Source organism: Octopus bimaculoides, chromosome 2 (genome assembly GCF_046866305.1).
Source record: "Octopus bimaculoides isolate indiv1 chromosome 2, ASM4686630v1, whole genome shotgun sequence".
Classification (NCBI taxonomy): Eukaryota; Metazoa; Mollusca; class Cephalopoda; order Octopoda; family Octopodidae; genus Octopus; species Octopus bimaculoides.
The window spans coordinates 56,195,914-56,204,727 of NC_142929.1; the positions used below are offsets into that span (position 1 = coordinate 56,195,914).

Below are 8,814 nucleotides of genomic sequence, written 5' to 3' on the forward strand. Positions count from 1 at the left end.
AAAATCATTAACAATAATTATGTGTATAGTTATATTTATAAATGCGAGTGTGTATGTATGTATATATATATATACGTGTGTGTGTGTTGACAAGAAAGGGATTCTCTCTTCGTGTGTACGAGGTGCGATATTGCTTGGTAGTGCGAAGGCTGGAACATAAAGAAACGAACTTGATCCACTGGATCTAATGTTAAGAGTGCATCGATGACCGAGCACATATGAGCTGATAGAAAAACTGGGTATAAAGGGAATCGGATGTAATACGCAAAAGTGAGGACTGCACTGGTTTGGACGTATGCGTATGGAAGATAACAGTTGACTTTAGAAATGTCAAGCGACCGAAAAGGAAGGGGGGCTGCAAATGAGGGGAATAACGGGGGAAAATATGGGCAGGAGTAGTGAAAGCAGATTTCAGGGTGTTGAACCTTACGAAGATGATTAGAAACCTCGACTGGCAGAAAGAGACCGGCCAACTCATGCATGCGTGGAAAACGGACGTAAAATGATGATGACATAATGAGGTCGCCAAAAGTGATCGGAGAATATATATATAGAAATGTAATTATAAGTACCATAATTAGGTCGCTCAGCTTCTACTTCCTATTTCAGAAAATATTAATTCTTAATTCCGATCGGAGACATTGAAGTAGGAGAGAGTGAATGTGGAGAGTCGCAAAAATAAAATTTTAATGAAACGGTGTCTATTGTAAATACGAAATTGAAAGACTACTGTTTTTTTTTCTTTAAATCATGAGCTAGAACGGTATAACTTGACGCACGTAGTTTATTGATAAACAAAATGTAAATTAATAAAGGTATGTAGTAGAGATTCGAGCATCCAATTAGAGAGTGGTTGAAATAACCACTTTAGGTTTTAATGCCGTTTTGAAAATTAGAAAAAAACAAAATGATGATGATTATTATTATTACCTTATAAATCAAAAAAATTACAGTGCATTAATATACCATAGAGGCAAAAGTAAACCAAGTTTTTTTTTGTATATTTGCATAATTAAGTACAAACAGATGCGCACAACAGAAAAAAGGAGGGGGTCTCAAGAATCAGTTGTTTAAAGTATTTCTTCGTTCACAATAAATGACTATATTTTAAAAGGGTTCGAATTACACATTATATACATATATATATATACATATATATATATATATATATATATATATATACATACATATAAAAACGTTCTGTTAATTCACTTAAACTAAATATCATCCATTGACTATATATAAATTGATTTTATTAATGAAGCTGATTTCTTTTTTTTTTTAATACGAAACTCACTCATATTTTTAAGAAAATTCGAAATTATAAGACTGAAATCTTAACAGATCCATTAATATGCTTATCATACGTTCGAACAGACAATTGATCCTAACAGATCAATGTTATTGATTTTTTAATAAGGAATGAATTTTCTTGTCAAAATTTACATCGTAAAATTCTATAAAACAAGAACACGAAGCAATTTTCTGCATCGGATAGCTCCTTCTAACCAAGTAATGAAACAATCCGAGTTATTTCCTATTTAAATATTACATACACCAAAAGTCTAATTAATTTGCTTTAAGCCAGATATTAAAATAAAAACGAAAAAATGTTTAAATACACCAGGTAAAACATTTTCTTGACAAATTATATCATTTTTATAAAGATATACAACACAGGGTTTGTAGGACAAACACTGTGACAAGCTGATGGCTATATTATGTTCAGCTGTCCAACAATAACAAAACTGAGAGCTATCTCACAAAGGATCAATTATTTAACAAAATTTATATTTAAATAATGGATATATAATATACATAAACCTAAACAACTACATGTATATTTTTTATTAAAATAATTTTTTTAAAATTCTACATTAATTCAACATGTTTTATTTTTAAATTTCCAACGGAAAACGATATTAAATGAAATATGGGTCCAGATGGACTATATGTAATCTGAACCTTTCCCCCCTTATTTTTATTTTTTATTTTTTTACGGAATCCCACGTTTTAGGCTATGGAGATTCCGATTCTGAAAAAAAAATTTCAAAAATCTCAAATTCAAAATTTCTGGACCGAAATATGTAACAAACGAAAAAGCGCTTTTAAGTTTGCGCTTCAGATTTCATGCAAACAGAAATTCTGGTCTTATCAGCTGGATTAGAAGAGTAAAATAAGGGATAAATGAAATACAAATAAATCAAACCATTGGCAGAAACGATCTATATAAATGGATCAGTATATATATTAAGAGATTGTGTGAAATTATATATAAGTCTGTGTAAAGGATCGACCAGTTGTAAAAATGTTAGTTAATAAGTGAACCCCCATTTTGTAGTCACATCTACTTATAACAATAGTAGCAAATTGAATGTTTAAGAATTGAAATGATATATATATATATATATGCGTGTATATTGAATAAATGTAAAGAATTGTAATGGACGTCGCTAGAATATATGAGAATTAATAAAAGAAAAAAGGTTTGCTACGACAGGAAAGCCGGGGGAAAAAATCGAAGCACTGAGACGATGGCCAAGTAGTGAACGGGAGCCATGATAATATAAGTAGTATAGGATTTCTTTACTTTTGAGAAACTATCCATTATTAAGAGTTTAAAGAAATAAATGAACCTATGTGAAATCAATAACAGATAGTAGTAAACATAAATAAAACAAGTACTCTTACAGCGATGCAATTTAAACAAAGTTTCAATGAATCGTTGTATTTGTATATTTCTAGTACTGAAATCTGACAACAGGAATAAATCTAGATAAGGGCCACAAACTCAGGGATCAATTTATCATTACTTTACTATAATAATGTGATCCCCCAATTTAGAATCAAAATGAACGTAGTGTTACGAATAGAGTCAATGTTTTAAGTTTCTTCTTGTGTTTATTTTAATTTTGGGGAAATTCTCTACTTACAGTCTTTTTTTTTTTTTTCTTCTCACGTTAAACCAGGTAGTAACCGATGAACGTGCGATGCCTTATTAGAAATTTCAAATAAGACAAAACCGAACAGCTGCGCTTCAGAATCGGTAAGATTTAGAAAAATAACGTATTTCAATTTTTCGAAGGCAACCAATCAGATCACGGCTTAGGCATATCTGTCGTCTGCATAAAAGAAAAAACATGAATAGTTTTATAAATAAAAAATTATTTTCCGCAGAAGAAATCACTGTGAAATTCAAATTAAAAACTAAAACAATGGTTTGAACATAAAAATAAAATAATAAAAATATTATTATTCCTTCGGGCGAAGCTCGTCGTTAAACAGTTACAATGGCGGCTTTGACGAATCAGTTTGTGTATAAACATTTGATTTAGGTGAAAACCTCTTATTTAATAAAATTACTACGTTTAGATAAATTTTAACCTTGTAAAATATTAATTTAATCCATATCTCTAACTTTCGAAAGATGTGGAAAACATAAATTGCGTACAGAAGAATTTGTCGTGCGATTAACATGTTTTGATTCCAGTTCGTTTCGGTCCCAATTGTTAATTAGTAGTGAGATCGTGGGTGTCTTTTTTTGTTAGGAATTTCATCTACCTTTAACATTAAATTTTCATTCTCAATTTAAAATATTTATTCTACCGTCTTTTATCTCCACATTCTCAAGAAACGCGACAGAAAAATAAATTATTCTGAGTCATTTTCGGCATTTAGGATTTGACATTTTCATTTATACAAGAATAAATGTAAGACATGTACATCTAATAAAGAGATGTACATTTCATCAGTACATTTTATCAGATACCATGTGAAAAGGAATTCTAAGACATACCTATTATTTCAACGCTGTTAAAATTGCCGTTTTTTTTTTTTTGGTTTTTAGTTTTTTGGGGGTGGGGGCAGCAATATTTCAGTAAAATCAAGTTATTTTGAAATTTAGATATTCAACCTTTACTCAAAATTATATTATTGATGCTAAAATTATATTTTCAATCGACTCATCATAATCTCCCAATCTCTCTCTCTTATTATCAGTCATTTATCTTTTTCTATATCTTATAACTATTAACTCCCCCGCCCCTAATTCCCTGTGATCTCTGTCTCACATCACATCACATCTATTTCTATTGTCTCTGTTTTATCTATTCCGCCTCTGCTAACAATTGTTCTCTCCCAAACTCTCATTTTTATACTCACTCCCTTTCTCCACACACACACACATACATTTTCTTATATTCTATCTTTCTCGTGCTTTTGGTAAATCGATGATTCTATATGATCTGCTTTTACCTCCTTAACTTTCTCTCTCTCCCCCTCTCTTTCTAGCAGTCACTAACTTTTTCTCCTTTTTATTTCTCACATATCCTCGCTCAACTTGCTAAATACAACAACCGTATTTCCCTCAAATTACACCCTACTGTCTAAAGCAATAATAGTAATGCTTTTATTAATACAAATACACATTGGGGGGGGGGGGGGGGTTGTTCAATATTCACTATGCGAGAAAAAATTCGGATAGTCATGAACGGCATGCCTATTGGTTAGAGCTACCTTTTCACTAAACAATTTCTTACTTTTAATAATTTTCTGACACTCTTTTTCTCATTCATTCATTCATTCGTTCATTCATATCATACTTGCTTCATTCACTTTCATTATGGTATGATTAAAGCGGAATACTGAACTGGATATGTTTCAGTATCCCCAGTTTGTTATCTCACTGATCCAAGTTCTAATCCCACCAGAGGAAAAAAATCTAGTATAAATTTAAGGTGACGAGGTGGCAGAAGCATTAGCATACCAATCAAATTGCTCAGCAGTATTTTGTTCGTCTTTACGTTCTGAGCTCAAATTCTGCCAAGGTTGACTTTGTCTTTGAGGGTTGATAATGTAAGTACCAGCTGAGCACTGAGGTCGATGTAATCGACTTACCCCTCCCCTAAACTTGCTGGCCTTGTGCCAAAACTTGAAACTAATTTAGCATAAATGTACAAGCATATATTCTTTTACTCTTTTACTTGTTTCAGTCATTTGAGAAAATCGACCCCAGGACTTATTCTTTGTAAGCCTAGTACTTATTCTATCGGTCTCTTTTTGCCGAACCGCTAAGTTACGGGGACGTAAACACACCAGCATCGGTTGTCAAGCAATGTTGGGGGACAAACACAGACACGCAAACATATACACACATATACATATATATGACGGGCTTCTTTCAGTTTCCGTCTACCAAATCCACTCACAAGGCTTTGGTCGGCCTGAGGCTATAGTAGAAGACACTTGCCCAAGGTGCCACGCAGTGGGACTGAACCCGGAACCATGTGGTTGGTAAGCAAGCTACTTACCACACAGCCACTCCTACATTATATACATGCTATCAAGATTACTGTGTTGTAGCTTGAACATCTGACAGGTATATTACATGGTACATTCCTTGAACAGCTGACCCTCTTTTTGCAATGAGTACAACTCAGTTGTATCACATTACTCTTACCATGCTGGTTTTAAACCCATTAGACAGTTTTGTTCAAATTGGGTCTTGCACCAAGAGAAGACCCCACACACATGCTCAAACAGAGATTGCTATAATGAATTTTTAGCATATCAAACCCTCAATGCTTTTTGGCTGGGACTAGCATACTACACAAAACATAAAACATCAATCTTCAACTTTTGTAGAGTAGAGGGCCCCACTGACAATTCTCGAACTGGCCCTGATGCTGAATACATTCCAATAAAATTTTGCCAATCACCTAGAAAGTTGGCCATTATCAAACTAAAAAGCTGGGCACTTTCAGCATCAATTATCAGTGTTGCTACTTATAATGACCCTTCTTCTTTAACCCTTTAGTGTTTAAACTGGCCACATCAGGCACCAAATATTATACCTGTCTTATGTTCAAAGTAGCCAGATCTATCCTCTCTCCTCTACCCTACAATGTCATTCTAAAAATAAAACAATCACATCATCAAAATCTCAAAGCTTGAAGATAATACATGATTAATTCAAATCAATGCAAATAAATAATCTGAATGCTAAAGAGTTAACCTGTTTGATACTAACCCACAGTGACTGCTTCTGGTTCTTATAAAATGTTTAAATTTAACTGTTTTAAAAATGTTTATATTTAAATTGAAAACTTTCATCAAAATTTTATGAAAAAAACTTTTATGTTATGTTCTAAAATACCTGTTTAAAGTTAGGTCTCTTCAAATTCTTGATTATTTTCAAGGGTGGATAGAATTTGTTGAGGTGGATTTTTCTATTGTTTGGATGCCCTTCCTGTTGCCAACCTTCACCTGTTTCCAAGTGAGGTAATATTTTCCTATGACCAGACGTTTTCCTGGAGGTTTGGTAATGAAGGACACTGCTCATATGATGCAAGGCAAGGAACCAGTAATACGTGTGCAAACACATATATATTATGAGGGGGTACCCAAAAGAAACTGGAATTTTGCAATATTTCATTCACTTAGTTTTACATGTTTACACTTTTATTGCCTTCAAAGTATTCTTCATTTGAAACAATGTATCGGTCCAGATGTGTTTTCCACTATTCAAAGCAGTCCTAGAACTTGTGAAGTGATGTCTTTTAATGCCTCTGGTTTTTTCTTCACCTCTTCCACATCTGCAAAACATTTTCCTTTAAGGACTTTTTTCATTTGGGGTAACAGAAAAAAGTTGCAGGGAGCATGATTGGGGGAATAAGGAGGGTAGGTAAATGGGCTCATGCCATTTTTGGTCAAAAACTGTCTCGTACTCAAAGCAGTGTGTGAAGGTGCATTGTCATGATGAAGCCACCACTCTTCATTGTGTCACTGGTCAGGGCATTTTCATTTTGCTTCAGAACTGCCAAATAAAATGTTTAGTTAACAGTTTGACCAGGAGGAACAAATACTGTGTGAACAATTCCTCTTGCATCAGTGACACAAATCAGCATCATCTTGACATTTGGATTTCACTTGACGCACTTTTTGAGAGCATGGTGACATTGAATACTTCCATTGACTTGATTGCTGCTTTGTTTCCAGGTCATAGCCATAGCACCAGCTTTCATCACCTGTCATGACCATCAAAAAAAGGTTCGGATCAATTTTTAACTGTTCTTTCAGTTCACAACATGCATTTATCCATGACTGCTTTTGATCTTCTGTGAGCAAGGAAAGTACAAATTTTGCTGCAACTCTTTTCATTTGCAATTCCTTGCTCAAAATTCATTGGCAGAAGCTCCAGGACTGTTGTATCCTCCATCTCCAAATGTCGTGGCACCGCCACGATATTGTGACAGATGGTTTAGATACCCTCTACCAGTGTAGTAACAATAAACAAGATAACGATGCAGCCATAATAACAAAATAATGACCAACAATCTCTTCATGAGCCAACAATCAATATTCCAAATGAACTAACCAACCAACACCTTTCGACTTCACTGTGAACTCAACTTGAACTAACACACAGACTCCACTCCAAGAGTGTAATGGCTGCTTTTACATACCACCAGCACAAGTACCAGTTACGTGACACCAGTATCTGCCATGACTATGATTTCACTTGACTTGATAGGTCTTCTCAAGCACAGCATATTGCCAAAGGTCTCAGTCATCTGTCATTGCATCCATGAGGCGTAACACTTGAAAGTTGCTTTTTATGTGCACCAGCATGAGTGCCAGTTATGGGACACCAACAATGTCCATGACTATGATTTCACTTGGCTTGATGGGTCTTCTCAAGCAGTGCATATTACCAAAGGTCTCAGTCCCTGAAGGAATTTGTGATTCGTCTGCTTTCCTACTTACTAAGACTTTGGTTTTTGTTAGATTCTTTGATTCTAGACCTTGCTTCCACACCTGAAATTTCTTCTATAGTTCCAGTAGTGATTCAGTTATAAGAACAAGGCCATCAGCATAGAGGAGCTCCCAGGGGAAGACTATCTTAAATTCCTCTGATATTGCCTGGAAGACTATGATGAACAAGAGGGGGCTGAGGACTGAGCCTTGGTGGACCTCTTCTTGTACCCTGAATTCATTACTATATTAATTGCTAATCTTCACCTTACTGACAACATCCCTGTACATAGCTTGTACAGCTCTTACCAGCCACTCATCTAGCCCTAGTTTCTGCATTGACCACCAGATAAGAGAGTGGGGAGACTCTGTCAAAAGCTAGGTACAGGGGTTTATTTTTGGTTAGATATTTCTTCAGCAGTAGCATAACAGTAATATAGCATCAGGCAGGCTCCTGCTTGGCACAAATCCAAACTGCATCTCATGTACACTAACTCTCTCCCTAATTATTTGAGCTATGACCCTTTCTGTGACTTACATCACCTGGTTCAGCAATTTGGTGCCTCTGTAATTATTTCTATCTAAGGCATTGTAGTAGTTGACTATAATGCTGCTAAACCAATTGTTGGGCATGACACTCTCATGTACAACCTGATTGACTATATGAGTGTCTAGGCTATATCCTACTTGGCCAGATACTTTAAGCATCTCAGTGGTGATTTCTGATGGACCAGGGGCTTTCCCTATCTTCATATACCTTAATTGCTTTAACTACTAATGTACTGTCGATTTGGATAGCTGGTCCCTCAGAAGGGTCAATGTTTGGCAGACTCTCCTTGTCCTATTCATTCTCCACATTTAGCAGGTTTTCATAATGGCACCTCCGAGCCTCTTTCTTTGCAGAATCATTAAATGCAAATGAACCATCATCCATGCAGGCACATTGCTCTCCTATGACGTCATGATTTTCTCTCACGCACTGTCTTGCAATCCGAAACACTTCAAGTCTCTGGTCCTCATATCGCAGAACATTGGCAAACTTCTTTTTTTCTGCTACTTCCC

General features: G+C 35.0%; 1 protein-coding gene across 3 annotated transcripts in view; it reads right to left on the bottom strand.

Annotated features, from left to right (window-relative positions):
• LOC106877940 (ubiquitin-conjugating enzyme E2 S) overlaps window positions 1-4,198 on the bottom strand; it is a 49,494-nt gene extending 45,296 nt beyond the window's left edge. The window contains exons 1-2 of one of the 3 annotated variants that reach the window (XM_014927019.3): window positions 3,797-4,198; window positions 2,934-3,122 (exon numbers count right to left, since the gene is read on the bottom strand). The gene's annotated coding sequence lies outside the window, so the exon portion shown is untranslated. Of the gene's footprint in view, window positions 1-572; window positions 952-2,933; window positions 3,123-3,451 lie in introns of those variants that run through there. The other 2 variants (XM_089345803.1, XM_089345827.1) reach the window with 2 other exon arrangements.
• Window positions 4,199-8,814: the final 4,616 nt, after the last annotated feature.